This window comes from Cryptomeria japonica, chromosome 4, assembly GCF_030272615.1.
Source record: "Cryptomeria japonica chromosome 4, Sugi_1.0, whole genome shotgun sequence".
In the NCBI taxonomy this organism is placed as follows: Eukaryota; Viridiplantae; Streptophyta; class Pinopsida; order Cupressales; family Cupressaceae; genus Cryptomeria; species Cryptomeria japonica.
Window position 1 is genome coordinate 244,706,670 of NC_081408.1, and position 15,267 is coordinate 244,721,936.

Genomic DNA, 15,267 nt, shown 5'->3' on the forward strand with positions numbered 1-15,267 from the left:
CCACATAGCCATCATCATGCCTTCACGACGACCGGAGCATCCCACGAGGATTGAGATCCTGCGCTAGGCCGTGATCGACGACGAGCCACTGGACGAGGTGAGTTGACTGAACGTTGACTTTTGACTTTCTGCATTTTGACTTTCTGTGATCGTTTGTGGGCCCTGAAGTCTGACCCGGGCCCCACCTAGGGCGCCATGGTCCCTGTGGGGCGCCCTGGTCCCCTCAGGGCGCCATGGTCCCTTCAGGGCGCCATGGTCCCAATCAGGGCGCCATGGTCCCTGACAGGGTGCCATGGTCCTTGACAGGGCACCATGGTCCCAATCAGGGCTTGGCGAGGGATTTCAGGGTTAGCATACGCTGTTCGACAGTTTGCATGAGTGGTTTTGATGATTGAGTACTGATTACAGTTATGTTTTTGTGTTGCAGGGTCTCCCATACATGAGAGAGCATACGGCGGGACATATTCTTCGCAGTTTGCGAGATCAGATTCTGCGGCTGACTCAGGCAGAGAGAGACACATTGTCGATCATGGGATTATGGTATGCGATCCTCATGTCAGCCATTCGGTTCCATCCTACGATGCTGATGGCATTGATGGAGCGATGGGATCCTGACACATGCACGTTTCATCTTCCAGTAGGGGAGTTGACGGTTACACTTGAGGATGTGTACCGTATAATTCATCTTCCTATCAGAGGAGCTACTGTTACATACGCGACCGATCGGTCAGCGGAGGACCATCAGAGAGAGCAGGTATATTGCATAGGGAGAGTCATGCCGAGCGAGATGAGAGGTCGCATCATGGTCAGATGGCTCTTACATCCTACAGGAAAGGTGCCCCTTGTGAGACGCCTTATGATCGCCATCATAGCACTAGCCGTCTGCCGTAATGGACGAGGTACGCATATGCATGGGGGTCTCACATGGTGCATCAGAGCTATGGAGAGACACAAGAGAGTGTATGCTTGGGGTCGGAGTATGCTTGCACATCTCTATCACAACCTTGAGGAGTATGTGTTTGGACAGGGTTGCAGCTTGATGACATGCACACTTCTGCAGGTGTGGGTATTTGAGCACTTCACATGCACCAGGCCTGTCGGCTTTCCGATGAGTACGGCTAGCGAGCGACCTAGGGTGTTTGCTTATCCACTTACCAGCGAGTGGAGATTTGGAGATCTGTTATATTGGAGAGTGATTTTTGATAGACTGACAGCCGAGGTGACCGTGTGGAGACCTTATCTACGGATGCACAGATGGGATGGGATGGAGAGACAGTTAGCATGCTTACAGAGGAACCACCTACTGCAGGGACGATATTCACATATCATAGTCCCATTCTACTTCGACCGAGTACGGAGGCAGTTTGGGCTAGAGCAGTGTGTTCCAGCCGATGTGCCCATCTATACCCGACACTCACGAGTCCTTCCCAGACCTAGAGCAGTAGCGAGATCGATGATAGATGACATCGAGACTACAGATATAGAGGGATCTGATCAGGATGTAGTCACTGATTACTCTGCAGAGCCTGGAGCACAGCGCAGGTATGTCTCATGGTTTATGAGATCATACCCAGGGCCTATCTTTCCACCAGATCACCCGACAGGCCATCTAGGCCCGTGAAGACATGGAGACCGAGATGAGGACCAGGGATCCAGGTCAGAGGAGCCAGAGGAGGGAGAGGGTCATGAGGAGGCAGGAGATCCTGATCCACCCACAGGAGATCAGCCTAGTGCCGAGGAGGAGGAGGAGGAGGAGGACGCAGATAGAGATGAGGATGAGGAGGACGCAGGTGAGGATGCGGACGAGGATGAGGATGAGGATGACGAGGAGGACAAGGAGGAGGAGGAGGATAGAGATGATGAGGAGGGGTCAGATGCAGCTCCCCACCATTCAGGAGATGATACCATAGCTCTAGATCCTCCTCTTATTCCCCAAAAGGGGGAACACGAGGTGATATAGAGACCTGTTCCTAGTACCGTCCAGCTTACACCCATCGTGCACAGATTATTCGAGCGAGGGGAGCCTAGTAGATCCCAGTCACAGATGCCACCGTATCATGACCCCTACTGGTGTGAGGGAGATCCAGGTATAGTAGGTTTATATTGATTGATCAATGTTTTGATGATATAGAATGGTACTAACAAAAATTTGTTCTACTGCTACAACTAATGTGTAGGAGTGGCGTTCCCTGATTCAGCAAGCAGTGATAGACATTTCCATGATGACACAGATCCTGAGTTCCTCACAGATTGCTTATAGGCCTCAGGGGAACGCGGGTCGGCATGAGGACTTGTTTTCCCCATTCCGAGTACAGGTAGACATATGGAGGGAGAGAGAGAGAGTCCTATCAGAGGACCTTCAGCGGGCACGGCGAGATCTAGCAGCTGCTCTGACCGAGGCTTCCTCCTATCGCGTGATCCTTATGTATAGGGATCGTAGGAGTTCCTCTCGGAGTCACTCGCGGTCTATATCGCGCTACACACCTATGGGTCCACCTGCATGACCGGATCAGGAGGGAGCATCTAGTCGACACTCTCCAGCCACCAGCCCTAGGGATAGGAGATGATTTTATGATGTAGGATAGGTCACATTTTGGATGTACAGTGACCTATATTTGTATACGATCCACATATATATATATATATATATATATATATATATATATATATATATATACATGCTTCTCTTTTGTCTCAAATGTGTTATCTTTAATGCTTAAAACAATGTATATTTTGTTTTGATTAAATCTAATACATTTGGTAGATGTACATGTATGTTCAGGATTTAATTTCCATGTGATTGATTTCTCAATGCTCCATGATTAAATTGAGACATGTGTGACTTAATTAAAATATTTAATCAAGTACTACATTGATGATAGGGAAGAAATATGCATTAAGTCTAAGAATCATATAACTAGTGTGATTTAATTAAATACAACATGATACGATTCTACTTAACACATAAGACATTGTATAATATGCTAGCATAATGGAAACGTAAATCTTTTACAATTTACATAAATGAATTCAAGACAAACTATAAAGTAAAGAAACACACTTGTCAAGAACGAAGCAATATAGATTAAACACCATAACATTTAATTCTATTTTTCTCTAATTAGGAGGTACTAACATATTACCCAATGTTGAAGAATTGAAAAGAAGATAGATGAAATGAAAGATAAGGAATGAAGAATTAAGCATAATATCTACGCAAGTGCATAGCATTTATAGGTTCTTTAAGAGGCGTACCGTCTACATCTGCTATTTTGTAAGCACCTGATCCATAATCTTCAATAACGATGTATGGTCCAAGCCAATTAGGACTCAATTTTCCCTTTTCTGTAGGTAAGGCATTCACATTACACTGATTCTCATAGAGGACTAAGTCACCTACCGAGAAGGAACGTTGAATAACCTTATCATTATAGCTTCGTTGTAGAGTTTTGTGATACGCTTGAATATGCTCAAGAGCGTTTATACGCTGTTCATCAAGCATCTCAAGCTGTTGAAGTCATTGTTCTCTATAAGAGTCATCATCTACTATACCTTTGAGACAAACCCTAAGTGATGGAATCTCTAACTCTAAAGGCATAATAGCGTCAGCACCATAAACAAGATTATAAGGAGTAGTTCCTATAGCAATTCGTACACTTGTTCGGTAGGCCCAAAGAGCATAGATTAGCTGATTACTCCAATCCTTACCATGCTTATTCATGGTTTTGCGAAGAATTTGTTCAATTATCTTATTGGATGATTCGGCTTGACCATTTGATTGAGGATAGTATGGTGTAGAAAATCGATGTTTGATATGATACTTCTCGAGGAATTTCTTCACGTCCTTGTTCTTAAATGATGTCCCATTATCTGAGATTATAGTGGAAGGTATTCCAAATTGAGAAATGATGTTTTCTAAAAGAAATTGACAAATCACTTCAGCAGTAGTAGAGCGAAGGGGAATAGCTTCTACCCACTTCGTAAAGTAATCTGTTGCGGTTATAATGAAGGTGTGTCCTTGAGATGAAGGAGGAGAGATTTTACCAATGAGATCCAAACCCCATGCGGAGAAGGGCCAAGAAGCTACTTGAGAACGAAGTTCTTGGGCAGGAGCATGAATCAGATTATTGTGTTGTTGACATTGATGACATTTCTTAACAAATGAAAAAGAATCCTTCTGCATAGTTTGCCAATAGTATCCCATACGAAGCAATCTTTGAACCAAGGATTTGCCTCCAAAATGCCCCCCACAGGCACCTGAATGTGCCTCTTCAAGAGCAACAGGGATTTCCGATTTGTTAAGACAGCGAAGGAGAAGACCATCATAACCCCTTCGGTAAAGGACATTAGAAAGAATGATATATCTAGCAGACATCTTGCGGATTCTAGCCCTAGTGTTCCTATTGGCGGAATCAGGAAAGGTACTATCGGTCAGATATCTTACGATATGCGAGTACCATTCATCTGAATCTATAAAGTCACAACATGTTACCAAGCTAGAATCATCTACAATAGCCGAAGAAATAAGGTTGTGAATAACAAATTTAAGATCAACCACAGGGTCCTCTAAAGATACAAGGGAAGCCACACATGCCATTGCGTCCGCATGTCGATTATCTTTTCGAGGAACGGGTTCCATGGTATAAGAATCAAATTTTTGTAATAAAGAGATAGCAAGATCTTTATATTGTGATAATTTGTCTTGTTTTGCTTGATACATTCCTGTTACTTGTCTTATAATCAATTGAGAATCTCCATAAATATGTATGTGTTTTATATTCAGAGCTAAGGCTGCTTTTATTCCCGCTATAAGAGCCTCATACTCAACAATGTTATTGGTACACAAGAAACTTAGACGATAGGATAAGGGAATAGATTTCCTTGTAGGAGAAATCAGAACAACACCTGCCCCCGATCTCGTACGACACTTAGAACCATCAAAGTATAATTCCCAAGTTTCATCTTTCTCTATAGAAAGAATGAAGTCATCGGGGAAAGACTCAGGATTAGGGAAGGAGAAAGGTGAAGGGGCCTCAACTAAGTGATCGGTCAATGCTTGTCCTTTAATTGCTCTTTGAGAAACAAATTTAAGGTCAAATTCAGTTAACATCATAACCCACTTAGCTAGGCATCCTGATAAATCAGTTTTAGAGAAAAGATGCTTCAAAGGATCAAACTTTACCATGACGTGGACTTCTGAATTTAAAAGATAATGTCTCAATTTCTGAGTCGCAAACACCAAGGCCAAGCATTGTCTTTCTATCGCAGAATATCGGGTCTCATAATCGAGTAAGGTACGACTTATGTAATAAACCGGACATTCCTTACCATCTTTATCATGTTGTGCCAACAATGCTGCGAGAGCATGAGAGGAAGCAGCTGTATACAGAAGGAAAGGTTTAGAAGGTTCGACAGGTTGAAGAATAGGAGGACTAGCCAAATACACTTTTAAATCTTCAAATGCTTGCTGACAATCTTCGTTCCATTGAAAAGTGATATCCTTTTTGAGAAGTTGAGTAAAAGGAAAGGTACGATCCGCAAGTTGAGATACGAACCTACGAATAGATTGAATCTTTCCTTGTAAGCTTTTAAGTTGAGACACATTTCTAGGAGGTGGCATGTTGACAATAGCATCTATTTTCTTAGTGTCCACCTCGATCCCACGATGCGAAACTATGAATCCTAATAGTTTTCCACTATCCACGCTGAAAACACATTTTCGGGGATTCAAGCGCATGTGATATTTACGAACTCTTTCAAAGATTTGACGAAGGATTTTAATATGATCTATGCGAAGAATGGATTTGGCTAAAATATCATCAACATAATCCTCTAAAATCTTATGCATATAATCATGAAAGATAAGGGTCATCGCTTATTGATAAGTTGCACCGGCATTTTTAAGTCCAAAAGGCATCATTATCCAACAAAACGTACCCCAAGGAGTGGTGAAAGTGGTTTTGAATTGATCTTGAGGGTTAATGAAAATTTGATTGTATCCTGAAAAACCATCCATGAAGGATAACAAGGCATGTCATGTCATAGAATCAACTATCATGTCAATGTTGGGAAGAGGGAAATCATCTTTCAAGGAAGCCTTATTCAAATCTCGAAAGTCGGTACACATCCTTATTTTGTTATCTGGTTTAGCCACAACGACAATATTTGAAATCCATGGGGAATAGTCAATAGGGCGGATAAATCCAGCCTCCAATAACTTTTCAATTTCAGCCTTAACAAGCAGAGCCACCTTAGGATTCATTTTTCGAATCTTTTGTTTCACAGGCTTAGCATTAGGAACTAAGACGATGTTATGAGTAACAATCTTAGGATCTATACCAGGCATGTCAGAGTATGTCCAAGCAAAGATCTCAGAGAATTCGTGCAATAAATCTTCATATTGTTTTTGTTCCTCTTCATCCAAACATTTTCCAATCTTAATAACTTTCTCTTTATTGCAAGGATCCATCTTAACATCAGTGGTGTCACTTATGAGAAGATTACTTTGTTGAGGAGTATCCTTTAACTGAGGGAATTCTTTCACAATCTCGTCATTATCAATCTCCTTTCCAAAATAGGCTTCAGTGTTGAAACAATAAGGGAGTCCCCTATTGTGATGATAACGAGGAAGAGTGTCATAGGCTCCCAAAAATTCAGCTAAAGCGTCATCGGTAGGGAAGACATCCAAAGCACAGTCACTCGAAAGATCCCCATCAATATACTCAGGGTGTTGTATTGATAGAGATGTAGAAATAGCATTAACACTAATGCATGGTCTTTTAGAAGCTTTAGTGCATTTGCAGGGATTATAGCCAAGTCCAAAGGCATAATTGTGAAAATTAGTCTCTAGAGGAACTTTTATCCCTTGTTCATGAGCACCACAACCTTTTCCATGATACCCATGCTTAGCAAAAATGCGAAAACCACGACCATAACGATCAGCCATTTCAGAAAGAGGAGGTGGTTTTTCATAAGACAAAGAATCAAACTCTTCATAATTAGAGGTGTGAGGAGAAGAAGTTTGAGAAGCGGCCACAAAATTATTACTCATAGGTTCAGGTAAGATTGATTGATTTTTAGCTTCTGCCTTCTTTTCAACCTTAAGCTCTCTAGAAGGAACCTTATATTCACCTACAAAGGTGGGATTGAAATCAAGAGATCCCCAATCGTCTTCTGCGAGAACCTTCTTAGGATTAAAATCTTTCTTATGTGTAGATTCAAGTTGAGAAGAATCTTCTTCAGGAGCTCCAGACTCATCCAAAGAATTTTGATCATCAGAGAGCGAAGATTCATCGATAGTTATCTTGTTTAAAGAGTCATCACTAGACGAGGATGGCTTAGAAGAACCCCCTTTGGAAGTAGATGTTTGTAGACAAGCTTGAAAATTAGTATCACCTATCAAGGTATATGTCTTATTGTTATAAATAAATTTAACTTGTCTATGCAATGTAGAGGGGACAGCTTGCATATTGTGAATCCAAGGCCTCCCTAATAACAAGTTGTATGTTAAATTTCCCGACATAACATGGATAGGAGTAGGCAAAGTAACAGGTCCTACTGTGAGAGGTAAGGTGATAATACCTAATGAAGTCTTAGCCACATTGTCAAAGCCTCGAATGGGACGAGAGTCAGGCTCAATGAGAGATGTATCCACATTCATTTTATGCAATAGATTAATCCTACACACATTAAGGCCAGAGCCATTATCTACTAGTGTTCGTCTTATAGCTGTGTCTTTCATGATAACCACAATCATCAAGGGATCATATTGTTGTTGAATTTCACTAGTAGGCAACTCATCTTGGGTAAACACAATTTGAGCTTTAGGATTCATCACAGAGTTAACTAAAGATGCTATATTACTAGACGTATTTAGTGGAGGAACATTCAAATCTTTCAAGGCATCTTGTAACATTCCATGATGAGCGGAAGAAGTTTGAATCAAATCCCAGAGGGATATCTTAGCAGGGGTAGCTTTAAGTTGTTCTATGAGATCATATTCCTTACCCATAACTTGTGAAATACAGGGAGCTTGTGGAAGAATAGGTTGAGGATTAGGAAGAGAAACTAGAATAACAGGAGGAGGATTAGGCTGCCTATTATTTCTGGTGTGATAAGTATGGGCAACTGCATGATAACTCTCTCTAGTTATTTTCTTGGCATAACTATAAGGACTTATAGGTTTCCTTCCTTGCACAGTGATGATTGGTTTATTTGGGGTACGAAAGGAATCATGATCATACCCTCCTTGGACAGTAAGGAGAGGTGATTTAGGAACTTGAAAGGTGGGAGAAGGATAAGCACCTTGGACTTCAAAGAGAGGCTTATTATGTTCATTCAGGTTTATCATGTTAACCAATTTAGAAGTCTTGTTCTTGTTTAAAGATTTCGATAAAGCCACAAAGTCATCAAGAGCATCATCCAACAAAGCATGATCATATCGATTAAAAGGTTTATCTTTTGATTCAAAAGGAGACATCTCCTCATAAAGGGGATTATTGAAAACAACCATGTTACTAGATTTAGTGGAAGAGTTGATAGGAATGTACCCTTGAGAGGAACCATTCGACTTATCTTTCTCATCACATCTAAATGGCATAGTAACAAGGTTTATGAGTTTTTGGTAAAATGAAGGTTTGGCATCTTTAGGGTTCAAAAACTCATCTAAAGCTTCATCTAATTCATCTTGGCTATACTCATAATAATCATCAAAAGCACGAACATTTTGCAAATAAAAATCTGACATTTTGAAATAAAGGTTGCATAAAACTTAAACACACAATGCAAAGAAACACATTTTTTTTTTTTTCTTTTTCTTTTTAATGAAACATGAAATGAAAACACACTAAATCTAGATCTAGATCTAACAAATGCAATGCAAGAGGAAGCAAAGATAGATTTCACGTCGGGTTCACCAAAATGTGTAGGGGAAAAAAGCGAGACTAGGTTAACGTGCCCTAATCCTACCTTTTGACACACATTACGAAATACGAAAGAGCCTAGAGGTATCACACAATTGGCTACTTCTTCTTGTGAAAGAGAGAGCCATGGGCTACCTATTAGGATTTCTATTCCTTTGTTGAAATTGGAAGATCAAATGATGCAAGTTCAATTCCTAATCCCAAAATGCATGTACAAACGAATAACAAGATTGCAGAATTGAGATTAAACAATGAACAACTGTAAATACAAGGATGAAATAAGAATGCAGATGCATACCCGGAGTCAAAATCTGATTGAAAATGTTCGGGACGGGGGCGCGGGCGCCACTGTCCTGATTCTGTCCCGAAAACTGCACCTGAAACTGCTGTTTTGCACTCTGGAAAACTGTCGGAAATGTCAAAAAATGTTGTCTGTCCGGAGGACTAGGGCACCCAGCGCCTCTATCCCAGGGACCAGGGCACCTAGCGCCCATGTCCTGGCAGGAACAGGGCGCCCAGTGCCCCTGTCCAGGTCTTTTGCTCTGCAATTTGATGTGGAGTGCTGTCTCGACCTGCTCTTTCCGGATCTGTCACCTGCGGCATTGTCTGAGTCTCGAAACCTGCACTTATATCTGAAAATGGTATGGGCGGCTATATAGGGTTTTGCCTTAGTCAAACCCCCGCTTCGGTGATTTCCACCTCCACGAATAGCCAAGTTGTTTTGTAAAATGTATTGTGTGTGCAGACCTAGTGTGTGTGCAAGGTCCTAAAATGCAAGAAAGCAAACTAGAGCAACCTAGAAAGTAAACCCTAATTGCTTGTAAATGATAATATAAATGCTCTAAATCAAGATGCAAAGTGATCTAAAGCATGAATAAAGGATATATTGAAGCTTATGCAAAGACATGAAAACAATACGAAATCATACCCAACCCTCAAGGGAGGAGTACAAGCCAATCTTCAGTCGGTAATCTCCTATTGTTCTTCAATGTCTTCCAAGCCCTAAATGGATGAATGAAATTGATAAATGCTTGATAGAGGGATATTGAATGTTGTTGAAGTCTTCAAAGATCTGCTCTTTCGCTGCACATGAGGTTCCTGAAAACAAAAATCGGATCCCTTCAAATGAAGAAAGAGAGCTCTTATGTAGGAAACCCTAGATCATAATTTCGTCTTTTGGCTGACCTAGAGATTGAATTTCCCGCCAATTTCTTGGGGTTAAGCTTTATTTTATGATTGGATTGTGCTCCTAAAAGTTCGGGAAAAAATGTCCGGGACCATGTGCACTCCGGGCGCCACGGTCCCGACAACTTTTCACCAAATTTTCAGGGCCGTCGGATATGATGATTTTAGAGAGAATCCCGAAGTTACAGGTGATTTCGAGATGTTTTGACCCCCGAAACCAAGCCCCCAAGTTTGAAATAGGACTTAATTAGGGTTTTTGATTGAGTGATGTATTGGAGGAATAAAATGAAAAGGGCACGCTTTAACAAAAGGGCCCAACTTTATGATGCAAAGGATGATGAAATAGGACCTTAGACCTAATTAATTTGATTAATTAAGTGATAAAGGAGAAATGCAATGCAAAATGTAAAATGCACCAAGGCGGGTGCTAAACTAGGTGTGAAATTGTACCACCCTAGCAAGTGCGTACAATTTACGATGCTACACTTTCGAATGTATATTTTGAGGCTTGATGGAACACATTACACAGTATGGAAGATTCGAATGGAGACTCATCTAAGATGTCTTGGCAAGGAGATTTGGGAGATCACACAAAGTGGTGTCACACCCTATAATCTGGGATCTAGCAATCCTCCTCTGAAAAAACCTGGACAAGGAGCTTGAGAATGATTGTAGAGCAAGAGAGCCCTCTTGTGTGCACTTTCTGATCAGCAAATAATGAGATTAAATGACAAATCATTTGGAAAGGCTATATGGGATAAGTTGGGGACTCTTAATGAAGGTGACCCTACAATGAAGATTTCTAAACTTGATGGTTACCGGGTGAGATATGAAAACCTAAAGATGGAAGAAGATGAAAGGCTTACTGCATTCATGGAAAGGGTAAATGAGATTGTTATGGGAATTCAATGTTGCTGTGGAACTTTGAGCAAAGATGAAATTGTTTCTAAAGTCCTGAGAGTGCTACCACCGGCTTACAAAATGAAGGCTACTGCTATTAATGAATTAAGAATAATAGCTAATACATCTCTCAACAAAGATACTTTGGTTGGGAAACTATCTGCTCTTGAGCTTGAGGAATTTGGACCTTCTGGAGCTGTGAAGACTAAACCCGCTTTTCATGCATCTACATCTACAACTGGTAAGCAAGACTGGAAAGATTTATATGCAAAGGAGTTAGAAGATATGAAGAGAGAAGATGATGAGTTTGAGCAACTTGAAGCACTATTTGCTAGAAGAGTACCTAAAGGGCCGATAGGAAGTAAGTATGAAGGAAAAGCACCTTTTAAATGTTTTGCATGGGGTGAACTCACAATACTGGTTCCCACTTTTTGACCAACTTTGACACTTAGATGAACATTTTGCAAAAAACCTTCACTTTCCGACACCTATATCTTTTAAATCGTTAAGAATTTGAAGATGATGTAAACTAGTGATTTGTAACATCCTTTTTGTAGATTCTAAATATATTTTTTTCAAATTTTTTTGAATAAAATTTTATTGATTTTTCCATCTCCCTCAAAAGTAGTTTTTTACAGGAAACAACATTTTTTAAGAGTGATGTGCATCCCGAAATGTATAAATTTTTTTCTATAAATGATAAAAACTTATCTCTTTTAAATTTTGGTTTGTAACATCAATACCCAGGGCATGCAGTTCATTTGATAGTGATATGTTGAATATTTTTTATTTTATTAAGTTTTGAAGTCCGACTAATTATAATTTAGATATAGGTGTACGTTTGAACACATAACTTGCTCTATATATATCAAAATTAAGTTTTATTTTTTTTGTTAGAAAGAAGACATCAATACCTAGGGCATAGATATTTTTCAGAATTTTTTTGAATTAGTTTGCTATTTTTCCCAATGCATTGAACAAAGAAGTTCATGTTCGGTGAAAAACCTACATTCATAAAAAATAAAATAAAAATATATTAATAAACTTAAATATATTAAAAATTATACTATTTGGAAAGCTTATAATAAGGACTAAATGCTTAAGAAAACAAAACTTCTAAATGAATTCGTTTGACCCCTCAAAAGCTAATGTAAAATTGGTTTTTTATCAACATTTGATAGATGCAAAGGAGACTCCATTGCAAGTATGATTTAGAAGTAGAGAGGTTCTATCCAAGAAATTTTGATCTAAGAGCCTTTGATCTAACTCTCTTCAATTAATTACTTCAAATGGGACCTCTTAAAGCTTAAATAATTATATTTTCCAAAAAATGTATGATTTTAGCAAAAATCAGGATGTACCAAAAAGTGGGAACCAGCTTTGTGAGTTCACCCCATGCAATAAGATTGGTCATTTTGCATCTAGATGTCCTAAAAGAAATTCAAGATTTGAAGAAAGAGTTCAAAGATCATTTAAGCCCAACCCTGGATATCAGATCAAATATAAGTTAAAATCTCAAAGAAATATTTGACTTCTAAATTATTCTATTGAATAATTGTGAAAAAAAAATATTATAACTTTAATAATTATCCATGTTTAAATATTAATATAAATTTAAAAATTTAACTGTACAAATTTTTTCATATTGCATGATAATAAAAAATATATATTGTTTGTGAAATTCAGCATTCTATTAAGATGTATATTTAATCATGTATCCAAATCATTGATATGGCCCAAAATACATCATATTCACGTCTCCTTTCCACTCACAATTTCAAATGTAGGCCCTAAATAATGTGACAATATACTATCCAATATAGGTAGCACAATATGAACATTATTCCATTTTCTCATTATATATACTATCGAAAATAATATTTTAGGACATCATTATGTTCTGGATTGGGTAAGAGATAAAACAAGAACAATTCTTTAGGCTTAGGATGTAGATGTAGGCCAACTTCCCCTATTTCCCGATTCAGTGGTATTTATATTTCTTTCATCATTAATAAAAGGTGAGATATCTATTTTTAATTGAAGAGTTTTAGGGGTATCAAGAAATGAACCTCTAATTGTATTTAGTCTATCAACTATCTCAGTCATATCAGAGCGTTCTTGAGGTGACTCGCTTGTGCAAAACAACCCAATTTGCATTCCATCACTGTTGATGTCTCTGAGTCATGAGCATCTATAAGAAGACAATTATCCACCACATCTGAGATTCTATTTGGAAAATGCATTTCTGTCCATTTTGGTAGATTGATTCCTTCTATCCAACTATCATCTGTTGGTCTCCTCCTTGTTAACAACTCTAAAATTAAGATTCCATAACTATATACGTCTCCTTTTGTTGAAATATTTTCGCCAATTCCATATTCTATAATAAGAAATAAACAAGGATTAATAACTGGTTTATAAGATAAACAAAGGAAACGAGTGAAACACATTGTGCAAGAATGAGAAATGTGTACCTGGAGCAATGTAGCCAACAGATCCTTTAAGTGCATCTGTGAAGTCAAAGAATCCATGGAATTGCCAAAAATAATATTGGAAAGGCCAAAGTCTGCTATGTATGAAGTCATGTCGTCTCCTAATAGGACATTGTTGGGCTTGAGGTCACGGTGGATCACTTGAACAAAGCAATAATGATGAAGATAGGCTATTCCTTGTGCTATCTCCATTGATATCCTTAATCAATCACTCAAATTTAATTTGCATTGGCCTCCTTCACGAGGATACAACCACCTCTCTAAACTTCCATTTGACATGAATGGAAGAAATAAAACTTTAAAATCAAGGTTGGAGCATGCTGAGATGATTTTAATTACATTATGGTGCCGAACTCTCTTTAATGCATTACATTCTCTACTGAAACTTTGGTGAGCATGTTCATCTTGGAATTTCAAAACTTTAACAGCAATATTTGAAACTTTGGTAAGCATGTTCATCTTGGAATTTCAAAACTTTAACAACAATATTTGTACCATCTTTTAGAATCCCTTTATAAACTGATCCAAAACTACCAATTCCTAAAAGATTTTCATCACTGAACCCGCCAGCTGCATCTACTAGTTCTTCATATGAAATTTTTGGAGGCCATACTTTGAGAGCAGGGGTACAAGAACGTCTCCATCTATACGAAAATGCTACCAATAGAAGAGACATGGTCAAAATTGCAATGCCGACTACAACAGGAATTATTATCTTTTTGGAGACAGATGTCTCTTTGTGTTTGGAATGAGAGCATGGCGGCAAGTTTACTACTTTTTTCCTGTTTGGATTGTTTCTCCCATTTATGCCGCGCTAATATTTTTCCTCCTGTTTGAGTGCGTTGTCTTGGGGCTGGCTTAAACAGCACACACTAAGCTTTGACTTAGTGTGTGTTGTTCTACGTGGGTCCGCCTCTAACCTGTGTTTGTCAGATAATAGAAACGTACCCTAACTTGTGGCTCGTGTGGGCCCTCCCAACTCGTCACTTTCACCGTTCCCTCGCCGTTACTCCCATCTCCAGTTAGTCCCGCCTAAACTTGAAATATTTAAAACTGTTTCTCCCGCCCAACCAATCTCCATATGCACATTTCGAATCGAGCATTTTTCATATTCCCGCCTGCTCCCAGCCTGTGCGAAATCCGAAGCTTTAAAACAGGTATGGACGTCCGTCGAAGCATGATGGAAGGACGGTTATTATCATACATTGCAGTTAGAATGGTCTGATAAACATGTATGCAAAAATGTTGATTGCAGGATATTTACAAAATGCATTCGTTGAAAAGGATTTACAAACTTTCAACCAAATGCGATTCGCAAGTGTAAAATAGAGTCTGCAACACCGGCTAGCATTCTCACAGCCTATGTGAAAATGGGAGCTTTAGAAGAGGGTATGGACATCCATCACGCACTGAATGGCAGATGAATTTCGTAGATGTTGCACTCGCAACTGCCTTGGCAGACATGAATTCAAAATGTGTAAGCATAGACTAGGCACATGAACTGATTGACAAAACGCCACCAAGAAATTTGTTTTCAAATTTTTATATTAATTAAGCCATATCTACAAAGTTGTAATAAAGCAAATACATTAATTTTAAAAACACTACTAGAACCAAAATTTAATGAATAGCAAATTTTGATAATACATAAATGTCCAAAATTAGTCAGTCTAAATGGAAAACATTTTTTTATGAAAATATATAAAGGAGGAATAAGACAAATGAATGTATATTCTTTATTATTTTTAATCATGTTAGTTATGATGCAT